The sequence below is a fragment of the Meleagris gallopavo genome, chromosome 13 (assembly GCF_905368555.1).
Source record: "Meleagris gallopavo chromosome 13, MGAL_WU_HG_1.1, whole genome shotgun sequence".
NCBI lineage: Eukaryota > Metazoa > Chordata > Aves > Galliformes > Phasianidae > Meleagris > Meleagris gallopavo.
In genome coordinates, this window is record NC_139416.1 from 5,500,277 (window position 1) to 5,523,894 (window position 23,618).

The following is a 23,618-nucleotide window of genomic DNA, read 5'->3' on the forward strand; positions in this document are numbered from 1 at the left end:
CACTAAACTTTTGGGTACGAATCAAATCCTCTTTCTCTTTATGAAGAATCTTTCTTAGTGTGTATAACATGTTTTCTTTCTGAATGCAGTGTAAATTTTTCTAAAAGAGGTGCTTTGCAAACAAGCTATTATGGCACTAAAGAAAACATTGATTAGTTTTAAATGGCAGTAACAATTCAAGTGCATGTAACGACGAGTACATTTGCTTTTGAGGTTGAGCCTCTATATTTAATAATTGAAGGAAAAAATACAATAAAGTTCAATAGAGGAAGCTTCTGTAAAATGCATTATACAATAATGTACAACTGCTTTAAGTACAATTGCCTTACCAGATCTTATTATAGTTTTCACTTAGACTATTTTTTAAAACAAAGTATTTTTTTATTATTTTGGAATTATTTGGAAATATTTATTATTTGAAAAGGTATATGCTCTGTTTGTTGATTCAGGAAATCAAAAAACTTAAGACATCATCAGAAAGAATTCAAGTAAATATGGTGTCCAGATGAATTAATCTATTTATCCTTTGTCTTGTCAACATTGGTTTCACACATGAAAACTCTGTGGATTTATTTCTCAGTTCCTCCAATTTAATTGTGTTCGCTTAATATACACAAAACTAGAATTATAGAAACAGATTTTTCCTATATACCATGCAGCTAAGTTCACAAATGTTCTTGACTCCTTTCATATCTGCGAGTTTTACAAGTCAATCAGTGTCTACATCGCTGCATTATTCTAACACCCTATATGCTCAAAAAAATGCTAAAAACAGACCTGAAACTGCACAGTCTGAGAGAACATTATAACTGTTTCACAGAATGAGGGTCTGATTTATCTGAAGTTGCAGAAGAGTTCTTGGACAGAGACAGGAATCTTCACTCACTATGATAACCCTTATCCATTCTTCTTCCTGCTTGTAATGCCATTCCAGACTGGGAGTCCTTTTTCTGGAAAATATCATATTCACTTTTCTTTTTGTGTATGCAGACATACTATTTTTTCATGGCTGTTCATACTTTGTTCTTTGGTTACATATTTAAAAAGTTATTCAGAGAATGATAGAAACAATACGTTATGTGAAATATTAATACCTTTTAAAAAATTTATTTAATTTGCATCACCACTTAATCCTTTTAGCTCATGGAAGTAAAGTAAAAGCAAGTGTTTAGGAAAGCTGTGAAATCTAAAGATGTGACAATCTTGAAAACTGACATAGGGAGGTCAACTCATATCAAATAAACATGAGAAAAACAGAAATAGCATATAGATATAGACATACATGATAGATATAGAAATAGATATGGTACAAATAAATAAGAGAATGGTATGACATGCTAAGTTGGCATTGTTTGTTGCATCAAGATATTGGGTTGGGAGCTGGGGAAAGAATAATGAGCATACAAGCAGGAAAGCAGAAGATATATGAAAAATTACGAAGGATGGGGAGAATGAATTTAAGACAGTAGATTATGACCCAAATTGAGGTTCTAGGGACTGAAATGAAATTTTGCATCTAGAAAATGGAAGACACAAAGGAATTTGGACTTAGCATGGATGAAAGAAGCATAAAAAAGAGTAGTTATGTTGAGCAATAAGTTGTACTGGATTAGGCCCAAAACATGAGTGAGGATATGAGAAGATATTGGTCTAGTGAAACATTTTGTCTGTTAATGGAAACCGTAGCCTGATTAAAAGCTCAGGGAGATTGCTGTAGTTCCAATAAGATGCACCTTTTAATTGTGACTGTGCTAAGTTTTATTTATGTGGAAAATGTGTAATGGCTAATGGCTAACGTGTGTAAGTGAAGTACAAGTGTTAAGAAAATTTTTCCCTAATTTTTTTTTCTTAAAAGTTTTCCAATAAGCCCTTGTTGTTCCTCGCTAAAAGTAAAGAAAATAGTGATACAGTTTGATACAATTATTTACTTATTACGGGCCTTGCTTGCTCAAATCATAGCTACAATTCCATTGTGTGTTGCAGCTCTTACTTCATATCAAATTACTAAGGCCACACAATGTATTTTCTGTAGATTCTCATAAGTGCATTCAGACACCTACACACTGCAGATCGGGAATGGAGAGTTTTGTAAGGACCTCCCGCTCAATAGCATTAAAGATGATAAATGAATATATAAACCTAAGGGGAAAGTGGCAAAGTTAATAGCAAACTTTTTTTTGCATAAAATAACAACTGCTTCCAACATTTTACAAAGTCTTTTCTCAGCTTAATGCATGTTGATAAAGATTGGTTGTATATACCATTTCCCTCTCATCTCACTCCTGCATATTTGCGGGTTTTCCTTATGATGTCCGTTCCCTTTAAAATCCAATTTTCTAGTTATACCAGTATTTATTAAAAGCTTGACTGTAAAGTCACTGTTTAGCCAAAGATCTATTTTTATCATAACTGTTTATAATGGTTAAACCTCAACAACTTAAACACTTTACACAAAATAATGTATTTTCAATAAATTGAAATATTAACCAATCATATGTAATGGCTCAGTTCTAGCAAATGGATTGCTAGAAATCCTTAGGGTTTCATATAAATTGAAAACTGTATTGACTGACCAAGCAGCACTCGAATTACATTGCATTTGGATCAAAAAGCATAGAAAAAGTTCTCATTATAGTTCCCTGACATTAATTTGAGCATTTTTATATGTGTGTCCTATTAAGTACTTTAAGTGCTTTTTGATAATTGTGCTTTGTAGTTTTTACAGCACTTCAGCCTATTCCCAGTTCAATTTCCTCTTTTATCCGATGTTTGAAATATTGATTTCTGACAGATAAAAGCAAACCTTATAATCTCAGCAGCATGCAATAAGTGAGTAAGACGGGGCTACGGAATGCATCAGGGAATGGTCATATTTGAAACCGTCTTTGTTTTATTACATTTCGTCAACAGAATTTACTTACTGCTTGCTGATATTTATGTAAAACCAGGACTCCTGATAGTACAGTGATATTACCAGTTCCTGGTATACTTTTGCATTTAGTAAGATAAAAGAAGAAACTCCCTTGGTGGTTGATGATTGCAGCTGCTTAAACTGCTGTCAGCTGGCTTGAAGTAAATGTGATTTATCTTCTTCAGATTGTACAGCGTCGTGTCCATGAACTTCCAGGGTTCGCATTAAAATCTGACAGAACATCAGAGTGCCAGAAGCTTCTCATATTGTGGCTCTGGAGGTAAGAGCAAAAGTCACTATGCTCTATTCTGTGTTTGGCAACGATGTCCAAGCCCTTTGCAAAGTTCTTGTGACATAAAAGAGAGCTTAAGGAAATGGGTGGGAATTTTGAATGTGAACAAGTACAGTGGCAAGATATTAAGGAATATAGACTGGTTGCTGTGTCTTACATATTTTTATGATGTCTTGTCCACAGATTCTAGAAGTTAGAAAACGGACTGAAGAATTCAGTCCAATTCAGTTTCTAGTCACACAGCTTATACTATCCTAGGAATTCAGTTTTTCTTCTTCTTCAGTATATCTTGTGAGTTTGTTGAAATCAAGACCTGAGTGCTGTTTTAGAAGTTTAGAAAGGTTCATTGGGTTACATAGCAGTTCTGGAAATCAATAGTAAATGTCTCAATGTGAGAACACAACAGAGTCTCCCTCCTCAGGACCAGGTCAGTCTGAATCTGAATATCTCTCTCAAGGTATACATTTTTAGAAAAATTCATTTACCTGAGGACATGTGCAGGTGAAATAAAGGTAGGGGAGGAATCCTCTTTTGACATTCCTAAAATGAACAATGAGATTTTCTTTAATCCCAAATTAGCCATTACTTGTTTGATGCATGCTGATAATTCAGTCATGGGTTTTTTTTCTCAGTCTTGGAAATACTTAGCCATGTTTGGGGTCTCTTTCAACCCAAGCCATTCTATGATTCTGTGATTCTATGAGCTTGCATCTGGGCTTTCACACACTTGGATATAGGGTTTGTTCCATAGAAGGGGCATTTTAAAATGTTCTACAGATGAGTGTTAGTTCTTATGAGCTGGAACTCTTCCAGCTACCTAGCAGTTAAAAGTTTAATCTCCCAGAAATTAAAGTTTTCATTAATAAGCAATTAACACTTAAAATTTTAAGTGATAAACCCTTCACTGCATTCTATAAATGTTGAATTAGTGATAGAAAAGCCAGGCATAGTTCTGAGGAATGGCAAGCCTGGAAAAGTGATGAGGCTGTCAAGGATAAAAGAACTTCTGAGCCCTACAACCTTGATCATAGTCCACACAATAAAGACTGGTGGAACAAAGTTTGCTAAATAGCAGAATACACCAGAGATGGAGTCTGTAGGAAACTGGAGAAAACAGTGGATTAATTAGGAAGGATTAGTGGCTTAGGAGTTGAGTTTATGTTAGAGCTAGAGGTTTAAATTCACGAATCAAGATGCATGGCCCAGTTAGTCCTAGCTCCATCTAGACTAGGTTGCTGACATCAAGGCACGCCATGATATTTACCTGCCATATAACAAACATATGGTGTGGAGACAGGAAATGAGGACTAGCTGGAGTTAAGCTTTGCGGCAAGGTTTCTTCAGTGATGATTTGAGAGCTGGGAAGCAAGATAACAGATCTGAAATAATTAAAGATTTAACAATAAGAAAAAAGACAGGGAAGCATTTAACAGCAAACATCTCTGAATATTAAACTAAAATTTATAAGCTCTAGATATTGTAAAATAATCTTTTTTATGTTTCTAAATCCAACTTTAACATGCTATCTGCACCCAACTGAAATTTTTATGTCCCAGCAGACATAGATATACATACACATTTTCAGGCTACATTCCTATACATTCCAGATATACGGATGAAGTATCATCACAAAGATTCTGCAGTGGGTGACAACATAACCAAAGCCAATCTCCATTAGAATTTCAAAGGAGCTGTTTAGCATTTTTCATATTGGATTGGTTATTTACAGATCTTTTTTTTAAACAGAAAAAGCATTGGAAAAGGTTTATCATCTAATAAATCAAAACAATTGTGAATTCAAATCCCAAAGCATAACAGAAGCTGTCTCTTATAAAATATTATGTATGTGACTTTATATTGCATAGCTGAATGGAAAATGCTACTATGAAGAATTGGAAATGATTAAAAATGCAAAAGTGCATTGTGAAAAAAAAGTGACTTAAGATTTTTAGTTAAGGTCCTCATGGGAATCCAGCTGGGAAGCGAGTCATTATATATACCTTCTGACATTTTCTGATGGACTGTTTCAATCTGACAGTACATAATTCTGTATGTATACATATCTCAGTATGACAGCTGATAGAATTATCCTAATATTTTCATCTGTGAAATTTCATCTTCTAATTTAAATCTGATAGCTTTGAAGATACCAAAACTGATGCTGTTAAAACTATAAGCTGTTGAACACCTTCAGAGGACTGAAATGTAATATCCCTAACTAGTAATGAGGATAACTATTTGAATTAAAATATCTTAAAGGAAAGCCGTCTCCATGTTCCATGATTTTTCAGAAATAAAATTGATGATGGTAAAATGCTGCACTACAATCAGTTTTAGTGTTCAGTAAATGAAACAAAAGCTAAAAAGAGCTTAGTTACAGAGATCTGGGGGCAAGGTTGAAATGCAGTTAGTTCTTTGGTTCCCACCTTTATTTTCTGTACTGAAATTTTTGAAAAATTGCAGAGAGTTTTGAAATGATGCTTTAGAAAGTTTTGATAAAACCGTTGGGATTTCTCTGCATAATCTGTAGAGTTCCGAAGATCTGCTTTGGGTTTTTTGTATATATGTTTTAAAGTTTGGCAATGTGTACTTCTCCTTTATTGCTTACTCATTTGTTTTCCACTTATAAATGTACTTCAGCACTAATCTGATATCCTATAGCTACTACTCCTTTCAGTATATCAGCTGAGGAAAGTGCTTGCCACAAGTAACTACGGTGTATATGCTTAGGGTGCAAACTAGTATATTTTACCAGAACGTTTTGTATTTTGCCTCACCTCTGCAAAGGGTAAGAGAAGAAACTGTCACCTTAGATAACTTATTTCATCTTGGGTAATCTGAGCAGGTGCAATTTCTATTTCTGTGTAAACATCGTAAGAAATTTAGAACATTATAATGGTAGTAAATATTGCTCATAGAGTCGTATCTTTGCTTGCTGTGGTGATTTCTGGCTGCCTGAGCAGAATCAGTTTCAAATTTTACCTGAGATTTTTGGAGTACTTTTCAATAGAACTCTTATTTTTAAGAGCCTCGCTGTCTGGCACTCCAGCAGAATGCTTGAGGAATTCATGCTCCAGGAGTAGGTTTGCAAGCATTTTTAATATTTCTGTTTTAAAGTTAGGCAAACTGTTAGTATTGGAATATGATTATGTTACTAAAAAGTAACTCAACTACTTCATTAAAACAATGCAGCTTTAATTCCCATTTTCTTCAGTCTTTCTACATTTTGCTTTCTCTTCAGTGTTTGCAGCTGTTGTCCTGTCAAATGAGGACAACAGGCTCCTTCAGGGCTGCTCTTTTACCAGCTGTTAAAGTCCTACCCTTCACCACTGCCATAGTGAGTGCACGTTTATCAGCCTGGTGGCACACACAGAGCCTCCGACATGACAATCCTGTCTTGTAACAAACTCTGAACCTGGAAGTACTCAGCAGCTAGTCTGTTCATGTTGATTTCCATGTTAAATAAAGTGTCCAAAGTGCCAGAAGAGTGATATCAAGCACATTACATTGCTGTAGCCAATGGACAATATTTCTCCTTACTTTAGCTCCTTAATATCGTCTTTAGCTGAGTAGGGAAGAACACAAATTGCATGACCCTAGGGAACCTTGTTTCAACATTTATTACTGATACTGAAAAAACGTATGGCTTTCAAAAGATAAAATGAATTTCAAATACCACCTCTCTTCCTATGCTGTGCTAAATGCAGCAGTGTTGTAGGCTTCTTACACTCTTTGTCGACAGATGTGATGTTCACATAAGAGCAGAATCTGACCAGCTAAATTTAACGTAATAGAATGATGAATACTCCACAGGCAAAGGTTTTCCTAAACATTTAATGCTACAGCACATCTGATTTCTGTTTTCAGATTTAATCCTAGATAGTCTGGTTATAGGGATATACAGTAACAAACTGACAAAGAAATATGTTCATTTTTTGGTAGTGACCTAAAATATATAGTGTTTAGATTGATGGCTACTTAGTAATGCTGGGAGGGATTTATTTGAATCTAAATTTACCTTTATATCTTTATCCTTTTTTTTTTTCTTTTTTGCTCTCAAATATCTGAGCAATATTTTTATCTTAGAATATATTAAGGAAAGCATTCAAATTGTTTCAACTACTTAGCAGTAATAATTGAGATTTTAAAATTCTAAATAACAAGAAAAGCCAGTTTTCTGCAAAATTCTAGGAGAGGTTTTATTGGTGTTAAAGAAATCTTCTAATTTTTAACTATTTTTTGTGAATATGTTGTTCACCTGGAAGTTCTGCAAATGACTGGGACAAAGCTTTGAGAATAGTGACCCACTGTGACATCGCCTTTACTACTCCTACTGTAGAAGAGACAAAGAAGCAATTGCCACACAAAATCCTATTACCGTAATATTTTTAGAAATTTTGCTGGAGTTTCCAGCAGAAGGGAAGCTGAAGCAAAGTAAACAGCAGCTCAGTAGTTAGTCCCTATCTTGAAATCTAAGGTATTCAACAAGATATGGATTTTTCAGAAAGGGCATGTTGTTTCAGTTCTCAGCACTTGTTAAAAGAATACATTCTTAGATAATACATCATGGGGATGTATCCTTCATTCTTAACTTTATTTTCTCCTTCCCTTAGAAACCATAGAATCTTTTGAGTTGGAAGAGACCTTTAAAGATCACTACGTTCCATCTCCCCTGCAATGTACAGGGACACCCACAGCTCCATCAGGTGCTCAGAGCCCATCCAGCCAGACCTAGAATGTCTCCAGGGATGGGGCTTCCATTGCCTCTCTGGCAACCTGTTCCTCACCACTCCTATGGTAAAAATCTTCTTCCTTGTATCCAATCTAAATCTCTTCTCTTTAAGTTTGAAACCATTTGCTCTTGTCTTGTCACAACAGACACTGCAAAAGAGTCTGTCCTCTTCTTTCCTATAGCTCCACATTAAATATTGAAAGGCAGCTATCAGGTGTTCCTGGAGCCTTCTCTTCTCCAGGCTGAACAGCCCCAGGTCTCTCAGCCTGTCCTCGTAGGGGAAGTGTTCCATCCCTTGGATCATTTTTGTGGCCCTCCTCTGGATGTGCTCCAACAAGTCCACATCTCTCCTGTACTGAGAACTCCACATCTAGATGCAGTACCCTAGGTGAGGGCTCATCACAGAGCAGAGGGGCAGGATCACCTCCCTTGACCCTCTGACCATATTTCTTTTGATGCAGCCTAGATACAGTTGTTTTTTTTGCCTGCAAGAGCACATGTCCAGCTTCCTTCCCCCTGTACTCACAAATCCTTCTCGGCAGGGCTGTACTCTATTGTTACATTCCCTAGATTTTACTGATAGCAGAGGTTGCCACGACCCCGGTGCAAGACCTTGCACTTGGCTTTGTTGAACCTCATGAGGTTTGCCTGGGCCCACCACGCAGCCTCAACAGCAACCAGTCCTTATGGTGCGTTGATTGCACCACACAGCTTGGTGTCATCTACAGACATGCTGAGGGTTCACTCAATCTCATTGTTGATGTCACTGATGAAGATGTTGAAAAGCACTGGTTCCAGTGCTGACCCCTGAGAGACACCATTTATCACTGACCTCCATCTGGACATCAAGCCATTGACCACTCTGGGTACAATCTTGCAACCAGTTCCTTGTCCGCTGAACACTCATCAAATCTTTCCAATTTGGAGAGAAGGATCTTATAGGGGACCATATCAAAGGCCATACTGAAGTCCAGATAGATCACGTCAGTGTCTCTTCCCTTGTCTACTGATGCAGTTATGCCACCATTAAAAATGACAAAATTGATCAAGCAGAACTTGCCCTTGGTGAAATGAAATGGTTTGTCGAAAAAAAATAAATAAATTGATATTTTTATCACATATTTTAAAGAAGGCATGAAAATTAATATTGGGATAGATGTGTCCAAACCTAACAGTTCCTGGATGTATCCACTTGTTGTATCAGCAGGAGAAATTCAAACTTGGATTCTTCCATTACCGGATGAGTGAGCAAATTAATGGGATGTCAGCTCTTTAGAGTAGTTATAAAGGTCATTCCTCATCTTCTCTTCCAAAAGCTTCACTCTAAAATAAATATAAACTATTTTTTCAAGCTATAATCATAAAGTTTTGTACACAGCTCTAAGCATTCTTTTCATCTACTGCAATTTGAAAAAAAAAAAAGTTATGTGTTGTACAGCCAAAGAATTCTTCTCTATAATAGATATTACTTCATTGTAACCCTGCACTACAGACAGAGCACTGCTTCAGCTGCACATCTAAGAGACTAAATTTCAAATATTTGTAAGTACTACAATTTCAGTAATATTTGACCACTTATCTAAAGAGTAAACTTGGTTTTTAAATTTCTCTTCTTGAAGCAAAACTTGCCTATGCTGGGATTTGGGGAAATAATTTACTGAAAGGAACCAGTTGTTTGCCAAAACACGATTTTGAAACTGATTAGAGCTATTCTTACTGGGGAGAGAAGCAAGCAAGCTAAATTCACAAGGTAAACCAAATATTTCTGAAAGATTGCAAAAGTTGACTGAAGGAGACCATCAACATTTCCCAATTTCCAATGATGTCATTAGCTCAGTCTTATGGCCTCTATACCAGGATTTCACTGATCTTCTAAAATATGGCTCAGTTTCTTTCCTTACAGCTGCCCCAAGATTCCTCCATCCTTGCCTAGTGTCTCTTCCCCTCTGAGTCCAGCTCTAGAGTCACATTCCCTTGGGAAATTGTGAAGGCTAATTTTTTAAGGCTAATTTAGCTACAAATATCTCAGTCTTTGTTTGTATATTTTGTTGCAGATTAGTATGTTTTGTTTTCCTTTATCATTGTAGAGCTGAGTGGATACTGGTCTAGCATCACACACTTAATGTTTGTCTCTAATCAGAAGGAAGCTGTCGTTATACATAAGTGTTTCACTCACCCTTAGGTTTCCCAGCTATCTTTAAGCCCTACAAAAGCCTGCCTAAAAAGCTCAAGCTACTCTTAAATATATTGCCTAAACCCATTTGTCTAAGAAGGCAAAAGTTATTACCAAAAATCAAAAGGATTCAAAAATCCTTATAGGCAGGATTAAATATTTTGAGTCTTCCTAGATGACTTATTTTCAGAATTTGTTTTTCTCCATTTACACAACTACGGTGAAACTGATTCTCTATTGGCATTGCACTGCCAACAAACTCGTAAGGAAATGCTGCGTGTGGTGCCCCTGGGCACACCTGTGTATCTCGTTAACTTAACGAGGGAGAGCTGTGAAGTCAGAGAGCAGGTGTTTGACTGGAAGAAGCTGCCATTTTTTAGCCTGCCCAGAAAGAAAAGGTTGCAGACTGTGTGGAGGTTGGATTTAAGAACAACGTGGATGTAGAAAGAGGTGCTTGAGAAGAGATCTGCTGGCTGTGAGGAGCAGCACAGGGAGGTTTCTAAGGCAGCCTGCTTTGTGGTGCCAGGTCAGTTCTCTTTTCTCTTGTGTTTAAAGCGTAACTTCTCATTGAAAACAAAAGAATTGTATGGTAGAACAAGCACTGGGATTAGAGAAGTGTGAAATGGAGGTTGCTTATTCTTAATGAAATGGAAGCCACTGCCTGCATTGGCCTGTACGCTGTGAATAGTGGCCTGGGTTTTATGTGCTGATTCATGCTGAAAGCATCTTTATGGAAAAAACACAGGCTGTTTTTCTGTGAGGATATTTTGTAGGGATCATGCTGTTTGGGGTGCAAGGAGGGCTTGGCAGAGTATTGTCAAGCGCTGTATATTTTCAATTGGAATGTTTTTAGAAGTATAAACAGATGGAAGAAGAAGTACTGTGAAGTTGGGTTTTCGTTTTTGTTTTTTTAATATGTTACTACGTACCCAACACTTGTGAGTAAGGGCATGTTGGTGTTTCAGTCCTGACTGTATGGGGACAGCACATCCAGTAGGATAACCTGTAGGAGCAATCCTGTCTTTGCTAATGACTTACAAATTGTGCAAGCTTCTTCCTTTTTCTGTTCCTTCAATTTCTTTACAGTAAGCTAACTGAAAAGCAGCATTAGCTGTGCATAGCTAACGCAAAGCTTTCTCTGTCTTTTCTGAAAGATCTGTTATCACTACTTTAGACCTCTGTTAACATCATCAGTTGGCTTGTTTCAGTCCTGAGTCCTGAATGGGTCAAGCTTCCCTTTATATGCAGTGTATAGCGTAAAACAAATACACACTGCTGCACAGACCTTGTTTTCAGTCTATGCTGAAATATGAATGAGAATTAATAGCCAACTGTAACTCACTAAACAAAAAAAGATTTCTACTTCGCAGAAGAGGAGAATGAGCGTTCTTGATGAGAGTGTATTTGGCTCTTAATGTCTTTATTAAAATAAAGAAGATAGGGCCATGGAGGAAGGAGTTGTAAAATAGGGCTGTCCCTCTAGTAAAACCAGGCATTCAGCTGTTAGTAATTGGCAACGTTCCAATAGCTTCAATTCAGCTATGTTGATTTTGCCAGCTGAGGAACTGACCCTGAATATTATCAAAGTTTTCTTGGAGGTGGCAGGAAAAGAAATCCTTTACAATTTCCTCTTAAAGAACTCAGGATTTCCGTTTTTGTAACTGCAAACTTCTGAACAATTCAGAATGAAATGTGGAGCACAGAGACAGGCAACACCACACTGACTGTATTTGATTAGGGTAATCCTTTTTTTCCCTTCTACGTGGTTACTACAGCCAAGCAATTATTTATCTTACTATCAATTGCTTGAAGCACTGTAGACTACAGGTTAAATATTCTCATGTCAGTGTGAGCTTTTACTCCAAGTTCTCATTGAAATCTAATGGCTTTCATCTTCAAAAGAAATTTTAATGAGTTCAAAGTACCTACCCTTCTGTTTTAATTGTTGTACTTCATACACTTCACATTCTGGAGATCAAAACCACTTACTTCTCATTTTTTTTCCACCTGAAAATACTGATGACAAGCTCTTTCCAGAGCTCTCTTCTTATCACAGTTGTATTAATGTGACACATAAATCCAGAAATATGCCACATGTGCATTATTGAAACGTATACCTAAAACTTATGTTTAGCACTTAAAAAGTTAACCTGTGCCTACCAGAATTACTTTGATACCTGAAATCAGAGACAGAGCTCGCTACTTCAGTGTCTGAAATAGTCAAAACAGAGCTAAAGCACTAAATAAGTGGTGGTAAATGTTCAGGGTACAAGTACCCATGGACCACGTGTGAGTCAAAGCATGCAAAAAAGTATTTTTGTGTATGTATGTGTAGGCAGCTATGAATATGCTGTTGAGCTGTACTTTTTTTCACTTCCTTGGGCCAGTTTGCACGTATCTTAGGTTATATTCATTCAGTCCCTTTGGCATCTTCATGCATTCTTTTGGTTTGATTGTATCCTTTCTTTCACTTGTCCTCATTATAAATATTAACTGCTATTGTCTGGATGTGATAGACAATAGACAACTTTGCAAGTGAAAAGATATCTGTATTTTTCAAAGCAGCTATAATTGTAGTTTTTAATTCAGTCAGTATTTAAAATGAAACATGAGTATGACCTGCTGGCAGTTGTAGGAATTAAAGCTTTTTGAAATAGTGAACTAGTAGTTTTCCAGTACTGTGAACAGGTTGCATTTTGCTTATTCTATTCAGTCAGCACTTAGGGAGAGTTACTTCCCCTTGGGTTGAATATAAAATTATGTAGCGTAAAGTACTTGTGTCGAACTGCAAAACATTATGATGTTGGAAGGTGTGAGCTGGGCACGTTATTGGCTTTGCAGGATATACTACATGGACAGAGTTTAAGCGACTCTTTGACCAGTTCCACAGATCTGAAATGTCTTTTGTATTGCTTCTAGAATGTTGTCCAGTAGATGATAATCCAAAGAGCTGCATGCTATATGCTCCAATAACAATGGTTAGCAGGCTATGAAAATCTTGATCTCTATTCACTAATAAAAGAAATTATTAATGAAGGTGGACAGATTATTTAAATTCATAAGAAAGTGTGAAAAACCAGGACTAGAACTCTCTCTTCATTTTTAGTTGATATTTTTACTTTTTTTTTAAGCAGTTGTTACAGACAAGTATTAAGACCTTATGTAGTTCACTGTGCCAGGCTTTATGCTGGTTCCTAGATGAGGACCAAACCCAAGCACCAAATCCTGCTATAAGCTGTTTATATTTATTAGCAACAAGTAGAACATTCATATTCATATATAGCTTTAGTTACTATATGAAGCTTTCTTGGGAAATTGTGATGGAAGATCAAGCCCAGTATCTAATTTTTATTTTACCTTTTTTTTTTTTGAGAAATTAGGAATGTGTAGGCATTTTTTTTTTAAAAAAGTTTATATTTAGAAAATACTATAAGCTAGTACTTGTGCTTGTCTCCTTATGTGGTGATCCAGTTTTAGAGCTAAGTTACTAGTTATTAAGAATCTTTAAAATTGTGCTTTTTTTAGCTACTAATTTACTATCAGCCATCCAAGGATAGATTGGTAGAGCATAAATGAAATGCTATAATTATACAAGGGAGTGGGTCACTGACCTTTGGATTGCAATATCTTGTCGCTTTTGTCCTTTCCTTACACCACTCAGTCTATAGGATGAAATTGCATCTTTTTCTTTGGTTGCCTCAAGAATGAGGTGGTATTGGAAACTAGTGAGGCGTGGTACAGTGTTGATGCTCATAGCTTGCAATAACTTACCTATTTTCATTTTGTTTGATTTTATTAACACCTGGGTCTCCAGGGAACACAGGAAGGAGGAGAGGGAAGGAGAGAATACTTCAGCAATAATCTAATGATGAGCACTTACACTTTCCCCCCCAAGCCCTGCTGTTATATCAAGTGTCAAGATACCTCACAGCTAAGCAATTTATAATACAAAGTGTGTGTGCATGTATAAGGGGAGATGTGCAGATGTCATGACATATATACATACATGAAGGACAGCAAGGGAGTCATTAAAAATATGGATTTTCTTTCTAATGCAGGGGCTGTTTGTGAGCTGCTGCAATTGGCATACATCAGTGGAACTACTCAGAAATTTACCATCTGAGCAATTAGTCATTTAATGGAAATTAAACAAAATTCCTCACAGAAAAGGACCATAAAAATATAATATAAAATATAAAAATATAATGTGAAAAGACAGAAGAAAATAGGGACCCTGCCAAGCAGGGAATATAACCCACTCCTGCAATCAGAGGCAGAGAAGCGAGATGACAGTTCATTTTTGTTATGCTCGCTTTGAGGAGTTTTCTGGTGCCCAAACTAGTGTTTCTGGATACAAGCCTGCAGTCTAGAGGTGGCAGCTAATTTAGAGTTGCCACAAGTATTTAAATACCACAGCAATACATCAGAATAATCAGCCTTAAGAGAGCTGTGATTTAACATGTCCGAATCACTGAGTTTGCAGACTTAGTTGAATGAGGGGGAGCAAGAGTAGGGAGAAAACAAAAAGCTCATGCAGCAGTTTGTTGCTTTTTTGTTGTTGCTTTTTTTTTTTTTTTAATGAAAGTTAGAACTGAAGATGTGCTCAGATGGTTGTTTGGATTCACCATGATTGCCTGTACTCTCAAGGGCAGATTTGTTTTTTATTTTGAAGTGGCTAGTTGTGTAGGAAGCAGTGGAATCTGCAGGTTGACAGTACTCTATTGCTTACCATTGCTCTAGTGGCAAACTTCTTGGAAAAACGAAAGGTGGTCTGCAGCTGCGTGAACGGGCAAACTGATGTTATTCTCCTCTTCTTTCTTAATCTCCATCTATCATCTGTCATGTTGCTGCTATATAAGTGTGTGACCATGAAATGAAGTCAGTGGAGAGAGCAGGACCTGCTGTTCACTGAGCAGCCAGAGCCACGTGGTGTGCAGGTGGACAAAATAGCTTCCCTAGCTGCGTAGCGTAGGAGGGAGGAGAGCATATTAATAGATTCAAGGTTTTACATTCACTTGTGTATGTGCACATAGCACTACTTATATTTGATCAGGGCACTGAGTTTAACAGTGTGATAAATAGACTAAAGGCGATGGGGCCAGGAGTGTCTACAGAAATTTAAAGCCGTAAAAACTTATCTTACTGAATGCGTTCACTTCAGCAGAAAAATGCCCTTCTGTTACATAGGGAAAATCCTCCAATTTAAAACAAGAGTGAGAGAGTCAGTGTACCACATCATCCATGCCAGTTTCCAGAAAAGGTTTCTTTTCTCAGCACTGCTTAACCTTACCTGAATACACGTGGTCTGATGCACTTTGGTATATGTCCTAGTTGAAATGCTAATTTCAGCAGGGCAGTTAATTTCTTGCAAGATTTTAGGTTTAGTGGTCACTGATGTGTTGCAAGGAATATCATTACAGCATTGTTTTATGAACTCTACAATTATTGTTCATTTATAAAGAAAAAAAATAAGAAAAAATTAACTTATTGGTCTATATTAACCTGTTTCTCAGAAACTGATAGGGAACATAGTCCATGGAGTTTAATTGGATGCTGTTTCTGAACTAACTGTACGCAAGCTGGGTTACTTCCAAGGTCACCATTTTTGTGCTAAACTGAACAATGAAATCACTTTTACTGAGAATTATGATTATGATGTATGCAATGCATAAATATTTCTCTTGTGTAAATTTCTTTTCTGATGCACCACGTGAGATGTACAGTGGTGTGGAAAACTGACATTGCCTCGCATCTTACCATAGTACTGTAGAAAAGCTGCATTCTTTGATAGCTGATTGCAGTGAGCACTTATGCAGTATATATGAGAAGTCTCAGATAACTGATTTTGAGCGCTTGTTAATCTAACCCCTCAGTTTTACAGAAGTTCAATACTACAGACTCTGTACGTTAACAATACTGCAGTGACCACACACTGGGAGTGAGCAGGAGGTTCTACTACCCAATCAGTGCCTATCTCCAGCAGGACTGAAGTTCAGTTGTCTGGCCAGGTGATCTGCTCATCCCTTTCACATTTGAGACATTCCATTCACCAACTGATTCTACTGAGCATTTACAGAATGCTACCTTCTTAATTTGCTTTAGAAGGGACTTACGTCCTCCAGACTTCCTATCACAGACCATCTTGTGCAGATTTTCTGTCTGGGTTGACCTTTCTCATAGGTAACCATCACTGCACTGCTCTTTATGTGCTAATAATCATTCTGACCTAGCTTCAGCTTTTAAAAAGTTGAGTGATCTAGTTTTTCTTTACTCAACAGTCAGTGAAGGTAGGAAAAAAAAAAAATCTCTAGAGGATATCTGGGACATTTTATTTTCAGATGGGATTAATCGTTCCCTGAAAAAATGAAGTCATCTAAGGGATTGGCATGAGAAAGCCTCTCATAAACAGTACTGCTATGTTTGGGTTAAGAGTGGATGTTCTAAAAAGCAGATAGACAGATTTTTAGATTGGTTAGTTGGTTTCTGGAATGGTTACCTGATCTAGAAGAGAAATTTCAGAAAAGGAACACTGGTGGACAGCTTCCTGCTTAATTTTTTTTCTTCAGTATTTCAGAAGCAGCTTGTTTATGTATCTGTCACAGTGACAAAGAATTGACAGATGCAGACAGTATCAAAGCGTTGTAAAGAAGTGATAACTGTCTTTTGAAAATGTAGGTTGCAGCAAATTGAAATAATTCTCCCACACTTTGTCTTATCATAAAAATTCAGTTATCTCCTGGTTCTGTCTGTATACATAAATCTACACAACTCCAAATTGATTTAATAATTTCTTCTGAGAGATTTATCAGTTTTTTTTTCTATCTATGAGAGACAAGAGAAGATGCTTGATACTCATACCATTACAATTATTAGCATTTTCATGAGCAGAAAACATCCTGAAGAGACAAACCAAACTCTCATTCTGAGAGACTCATGCTTAGAACTCTTTTATCACTGGATTTTTTACTTATTGTGCTAATTTAATTTTTATTAACCAGAACAGATTGTAAAGATGCAGAAATTTCCTCATGTTCTTTAGCATCTTTGTGGGATTTGGAGACCACAAAGTAGGCTTCTGAATCCCACAGAGTGACTTAGTGAGATGACAAGGTTCTCTGCGTATGGAGTGAATACACACGTGTTCTAAGTTTCAACATGCGAAGTTACTTCAGTTACATAGCTTTAGAAATTGACTTGATTTTATTACTTATTTGCATTATCAAAGGTTGCATATGTTTGAGGGTCCTCATTCTGTAAGGTTTTTAATGGTTTGAGCATTGGAAAGATGGAAAAACATTGCTACGATGTGAATGATGTTTGAAGAACAGCATTGCTTCCAGCCGATCTCAAGATTGACCTTTAGAACAGGAAAGTTAGTCATTGGACCTGATCTAGGGAGGAAGTTTAATTAAAGAATTATAGCAAAATAATTTTAGATAATATCAAAAACAGCAACAAAAAAAGGAATCCTAACTTGCCACTAATCCCTCTGCTGAGGACAAACAATTTGCTGTTGTCAAATTTGTTCTATTTCTTGCAGTGCTTTTGTGTTCTGTAGGAGCCTTTCTTTGCAGGACAATAAAGGAATGGGGGGGGGAGGAGGAAGGTTGTAGTCAGCTTTGGAAACCTATTTGCAGAGAGGCAATTTCTGGCAGATGAAACGTTGTAAATTTTGACACTTGTGTAATGACAAACCTTCTCATGGAAATATCACTCTCTGGGCATAATGGCAGTATTTCAATTTTAGCGTGTTATAAACAAATAGCGATATTTGCTCTGAGCAACATAGTGCATAAGTGAAGCACCTTGGTTAGGAGGCCTGTTCAATTAGCACCTATGTAGGCAGACTGATGATACAGAGGGCCTCTTTCAAATCTATGGAAAGCCTTGAGAGAAAAGCTCCCAAATCTAGTTTCTCCACAATCTGCACCAGATTTCTTCTTTGGAGAGGTGGCTCTTGGAGGGGAGAGTGCAATAAATAAGAGCAAGCTCTAGTTACTGAAACTAATTTGCAGTCTGTCATCCAGTATAAGTGATATTACTGGAGCCAGATTTTGAAATAACTGATGAAGATCACTGCAAGGGATCTCTCCAGCTGAGACACTGCAGTCTGATCATTCAAGAGCTCAATGGCCGGTGCCATGAAGTGCACCCTGGTGGGCATTGACTCACCGGGACCGCACAAAGCTTTTCATCAGTCTATTTGCATACAAGTGATCACTAGCTCTGCCAGCTGTACTGCCTACATGCGTGTCCCAGCCCTGCCTTAGCATGCTGAGTTCCTTATGGCGTCAGTCTTTCTCAAAGCAGAACAGCTTCTATTCCTCCCTTCATGCTGATGTTGTTCTGTGTAGCCTGTGATCTGCTTAAATAGCCAACGTAGCCATGACTAACAAATCATTTGTATTCACAGCATCAACTTCAGGGGAAAGACACATGGTGGCTCTCAAGGGATTTGAATGGTGAACAAAACACAAACACTCAACCTGTTTTAAGCAAATAATTTTTCTTGCGTCAAAGAAATGTGAAGCGCTGAGTTGCAGCCTATTCTGAAAGGCCCTTCTCTGACATGTTGAGTGGTGTTTTTCACTGTAAACAGCCGCCTCCTTCCTAGCAGTTGGAGTAATCAATTAACAGAGTCCAGATTACTGACTTCAGTAAGTGAAAGAGAGGAGAATTTAGTTCCGTAGCATTCATACTGCGTGTGTGTATTTACAAACAGGGATGAGCCTTGCCATCGCTTACTGTTGCTTTGAATCCCATTTTTATTTCTGAGTATTCTACTATCCAGTCTGATGAGTACTTTTTAGCACATTTTGCTGTATTTTGCAGGTCAGTCATATATAAACATAGAACCATAGAATCATTAAGTTTGGAAAAGACCTCTAAGAACAGTTGGTCCAACTGTCCACCTACCCCCAATACTGCCCACTACACCGTGTCTCAGTTTTGTACTACAAGCACGTTAGCACTAGTTCAACTTATTTATTTGCATCATACTATTCAAATCATGTATATGAAAAGGACTGGGATTTGCATCTTCTAGGCTGTTCTATTCGCTGGGTGGAGTAGATGGGTCACTCATTGAAAAACTCCTGTTAAAGCCAATGGAATGCTTCTTTTTCTTCCTAATGAGGAAAATGTTCTCCAACTAAAATTACTGTTTATATCAATGGGGAAAAAATGGGATTTGATTTCTAAGATCTTTATTAGCATGCATGCAACAGACTGCTTTTTGTGCTTTAATGCATTGATAAACTGTATTTTTTTAAGGCATAACATTAACCTAAGAAAAACTGATTATTTACTGTATCTAATTGAATATTAGATACATTTTAGGTAGATAAAAACATTAGCACAGAACTTAACACATTGTGTTGCCCAAAGTCTGTGGAGAGAGAGTCTGAAATGTGTGTGGAAGTTGATGTCAGTTGGGTTTTGAAGGTTGTGCTTTATGAGTACAATACATTAATTGATAGATATAAGGGAGCAATCAAAATGTAAATAGAATTTGGTTTACAATAATGCCTGTTTACTGTATAGATATATTATATATGCTTTTAGGAAGCTGGACTCAATTTCAAAACATATCTTTAATTCATGAATTGTTCAAATGAATTCCATTTGCAGCTTAAAAAATATTGTGATTAAAAAATTATGCTTCTTCCTGCACAGAATAAACTTCATAACTTTGCATTATTCCTATACTGAAAACTGAGCCAGAAGGGAGTCCTCTTATTTGTTCTGAAATCATCGCTACCATTTTTAATGCTGTAAAATAATTTTCAGTTGACTGATTGCTTTTGCTGTGACAGCTGTACCTTCAGTAGATTCTAATAAACTCAACTTAGGTTAAAGGCCATATTTCATTATTGTTATTGGTGTATGCTGCACGTATTTGAAGTACCATATGCTGAGGCATATGTTGTAAGGTATTGTTTAGAGTTATGAATTTATGGTACGTATAGGATGGCTATACAAGGGGATAAAACTAAGCTCTTTTGCTTTCCACTATCAGTAAGTAGAGGGAAGGCAGCATCTACTGCTAAAGATGACTTTTACTTTTATCCTATTCTTCAGCTTTCCTAGAGTTCCCATCCTTTTTGGTGTGCAAAATGAAGTCATTTGTAGCACCTTGGAGAGATTTTCTCCTCTCTAGGTGACCTGATAATGGCAGCGCCTGATGTAAGTGATAGCCAAGTGTGGAAGTTCATTCTTACAGCAGTGATAGTTTAACATGAGCAATAGACACATAGACACACAGTGACTTAGTGGCCAATTCTCAACGCTGATGGAAGGTTCTCCTGGGGATAGCTTTTATGTGGTGACCTAAAAACCTCGAGTTCAGGAGGCAATTAGGTGGCTATCAGGATTGTGCCCTTTAATGCTAGGATAGCATTTAGTTAATAGCCCATCTACTAACGTGTGAGAGATACATACCCTTTCCCCTCATTTGCAGCCTGTATTATGTGTTATTCAAAACCAAATATTTACACTCAGATCAATGTTTGAGCTTTAAATAATTGCTGGAATCTTTATTACAGGCTGGTGTCTTTTATCTTCTAGAACTTAAGTGACCACTATCAAAATAAGTTTAACATCTTAAAATTATTACAAAATTCATGTGGGAGAACTTTAACAAAATGTTTGATTATTTTGTAGCTGGGCATAGTGTTACTAATGGCTGCGTTTAGTGATGGAGGCTATAAACTGTAAATCATACCAGTGTTTCCCATGGCAGAGCAAGCTGCAGTAGTGATCTGACGGTGCCCTTTGACCTCTCTGAGGAAGGCATAGTGGGAAGTATGTGAGGACACTATGCTTGATTAGTCTCTCCCTAGTTTGCCTGGGTAGGAAGATAATTGAAAACACAAAGGACTATGGAAATTGAAGGTTCTGAAATGCACTTTTCAAACACGTGCAATTTTAAATCTATAATGTGTCATCTATATCAGTGGTGGACATTGTCTTCATTACATAAATACAATTCTTCCACTAATACAGTGCAAATAAGGGTTAGGCAGCATCTGCAGCTATTGTAATCCGCACTTCAAAGAGCGGTATCCATTTTATATTCTCATAAGTCTAAGAATTAAATAGAAGCTTTAAACAGAAGAACTGTTTGTCTGGTTCATTTCCATTCTCCAATTTGTAGTATTGAATACAGAACGAAGTTGAATTTTGTCCACTGTGATTTTAGAGGGGGGGAAAAGGCTGCATAGCTTATACTTGACAACAACTGGGGACTGGGAGAAGAAGGAATTTAGTTTAGCTATTTTAATACACTGCCTCTATAAACTGGTACAAGACTATTATTCTGGATGTTTTCTGGTCTGTTGAGTCCTAATGTAACTAATCTCCAACAGATAGTACTGCCCAGGGTTCCTGTAAAACAATCATCTGCAAACATATTTATTAACCTTTGTTATTTAGCCTTCTGCAGAGTGCAGGCCACCCTGCTGAACAGTCTACAGCATTTATTTACAATGCTGACTCGTATTAGACATCATTAGGTACATAATAATTATAATAATTATGTGCATTGCTTAGGCTACCCTGCTAAATAACAACCACTTTTATTCAGAAGTCATAATTGCAGCATCTAGGCTTAAAACGAAATCTAATTAGATGTCAGTTCACCCTCTTTCACATAATCTATATCTCCTGTACAGCTATGAAATCCATCTAGCAAAGATTAGTTTGTTTAACCTGAAAAAGGATCTGTATGGTCTGTCAGGTCAAAGCTGTAAGGTAGTGAATATTTTATAAAATAAATAAACAAATCAGAATTCTTGCAACAGACCTTCAGAGATTTTGTACAACTTTTTTTTTTTTTTTGAAGGAGGCATAATGCTATTTCACAAACCTATTTCACTGGAAATTGGGTTGTCTTTTGCAGCCGTACTGCATTGGTTGACATAATAGTTCTGTAACTGGATTGTGGGATATAACCTTAAAATTCCCTGTTAGAGATTTTGAGTTTTGCATAGTTGAATATGATCTTAATGTGCAGCTGTAGTCCTTATGTGAGATTAAAGAAGTCTGCAATCTTTTCAGTTAGACAAACTTTTATATTAAAGGAAATACAGAGGTGAACTAATCCTTAAAACTACATAATGAATCATTTGCTAAACCTGATTTCTCTCAAAGGAAAGGGTTAGTTGATAACATTGCCAGTGTTAACTGTTTTCTCTGGCACATGACCCCATTTGCAGCTCCATCTAATCTTTTTCCAGGGCAGTAGCTGGCACTGACCTTACTCCATCTATGGCTATGAAGCAGTAAAATCACTGTGCAAGAAGCCACATTAGATTATCACAAAAGAAGTTTTAAAAGCTTGGGTGCTCCTGAGAAGGTAGAATTGGTAACGGGAATAAACTTAAACAGGTTCACTCCAAACATCTAATGTGTTACAGATGTCACAGATCAGGGACTGTATTCCTTTTTTTTTAAAAAAAAAAAAAAAGCTGTATGTGAATCTGAGTACCCATAGCAAGTTGCTCTGTGCTTTTGTTGAGTGGTCTAAATGTGACTGGAAACAGTTACTAGTGCAGTAACTGTGCTTCATTATTTCAAAACTGTGAACTCTACTGTCTAGTAGAGTTATGCCAAGTGGGCTGCTAAGGACATGACTGGTGTAGGAAGTGGAGTAGATGTATTCATATCAGTCCTCAGGATATTTCCTCTCTGAAGTCTAGTTAGTGTGTTCTGCTAGGGCAGGACTGTGGCCATCTGAGTCTCTCTTGGTGTTTTTCAGCTTTATCTAGTCCCTTCCAAAGCCTCCTTATGCTTCCTAAACGCTAAATTGCTTTCATGTAGCCACTTTCAATTCCAAAGCCATTTCTTTCTCTTCCCATAGAGCCCTTGTGCTCTATTCAGCTTACCTTAGCTTTCTGACATAGATTTCCCATGACTATATGTAAGTAAATTAAGATTTTGAACTTAAAATTCTCCATTCAGGATAATTCCTGAGTTTGGCAGCCTCCAGACTCTGCAGGCACTGCACTGACATTTATTAAGTGCCTAGGTATTGTCTGACTTTGGTTTCTGAGTTGTGTTCAATGTGCCATTTTTGGGTAGCCCCTGCTTAGTAAAGGGAAGTTGTAGCTTTCCACTGAAAAACCTTATTCTGTTGTGTTAATCATCTGTAAATTGTATGTATGTAAAACTGTTCATGTTCAAGTTTTCCTTTTGTTGCCTGGCACAGTGTTGACCTCTGTGCCATAACAGACTGATATTAGTCTAATTCTAGCTTGTAACATCAATACCACAACCTATCTTTCCTTATCCCTTCACAGAAGGGTATCAGACAGATGTATGACTGTGAAGAACATCAACACCAGCAATTCAGAATCTGTCTGGTCAGTTTGTGGGCAGTGCTGAGTACATACCTCCTGAAAAATCACCTGGGTCTCTGTTTTCACTGTAACTGCTATCATCTCAGCAATTATACCTCCTCTGGCTTAAAACTGTATTGTTTGTATGCTAATAGGAACATTACTGAAGTGAT

The 23,618-nt window shown here is 37.0% G+C and overlaps 1 long non-coding RNA gene across 2 annotated transcripts in view; it reads left to right on the top strand.

The window, feature by feature from the left end:
* The window catches only part of LOC116217123 (uncharacterized), a 208,902-nt gene that overhangs the window by 129,298 nt on the left and 55,986 nt on the right, over positions 1–23,618 (top strand). For both annotated transcript variants that reach the window (XR_014886226.1, XR_014886227.1), the window contains exon 5: positions 3,097–3,191. This is a non-coding gene — a long non-coding RNA (uncharacterized LOC116217123). The remainder of the gene's footprint in view (positions 1–3,096; positions 3,192–23,618) is intronic.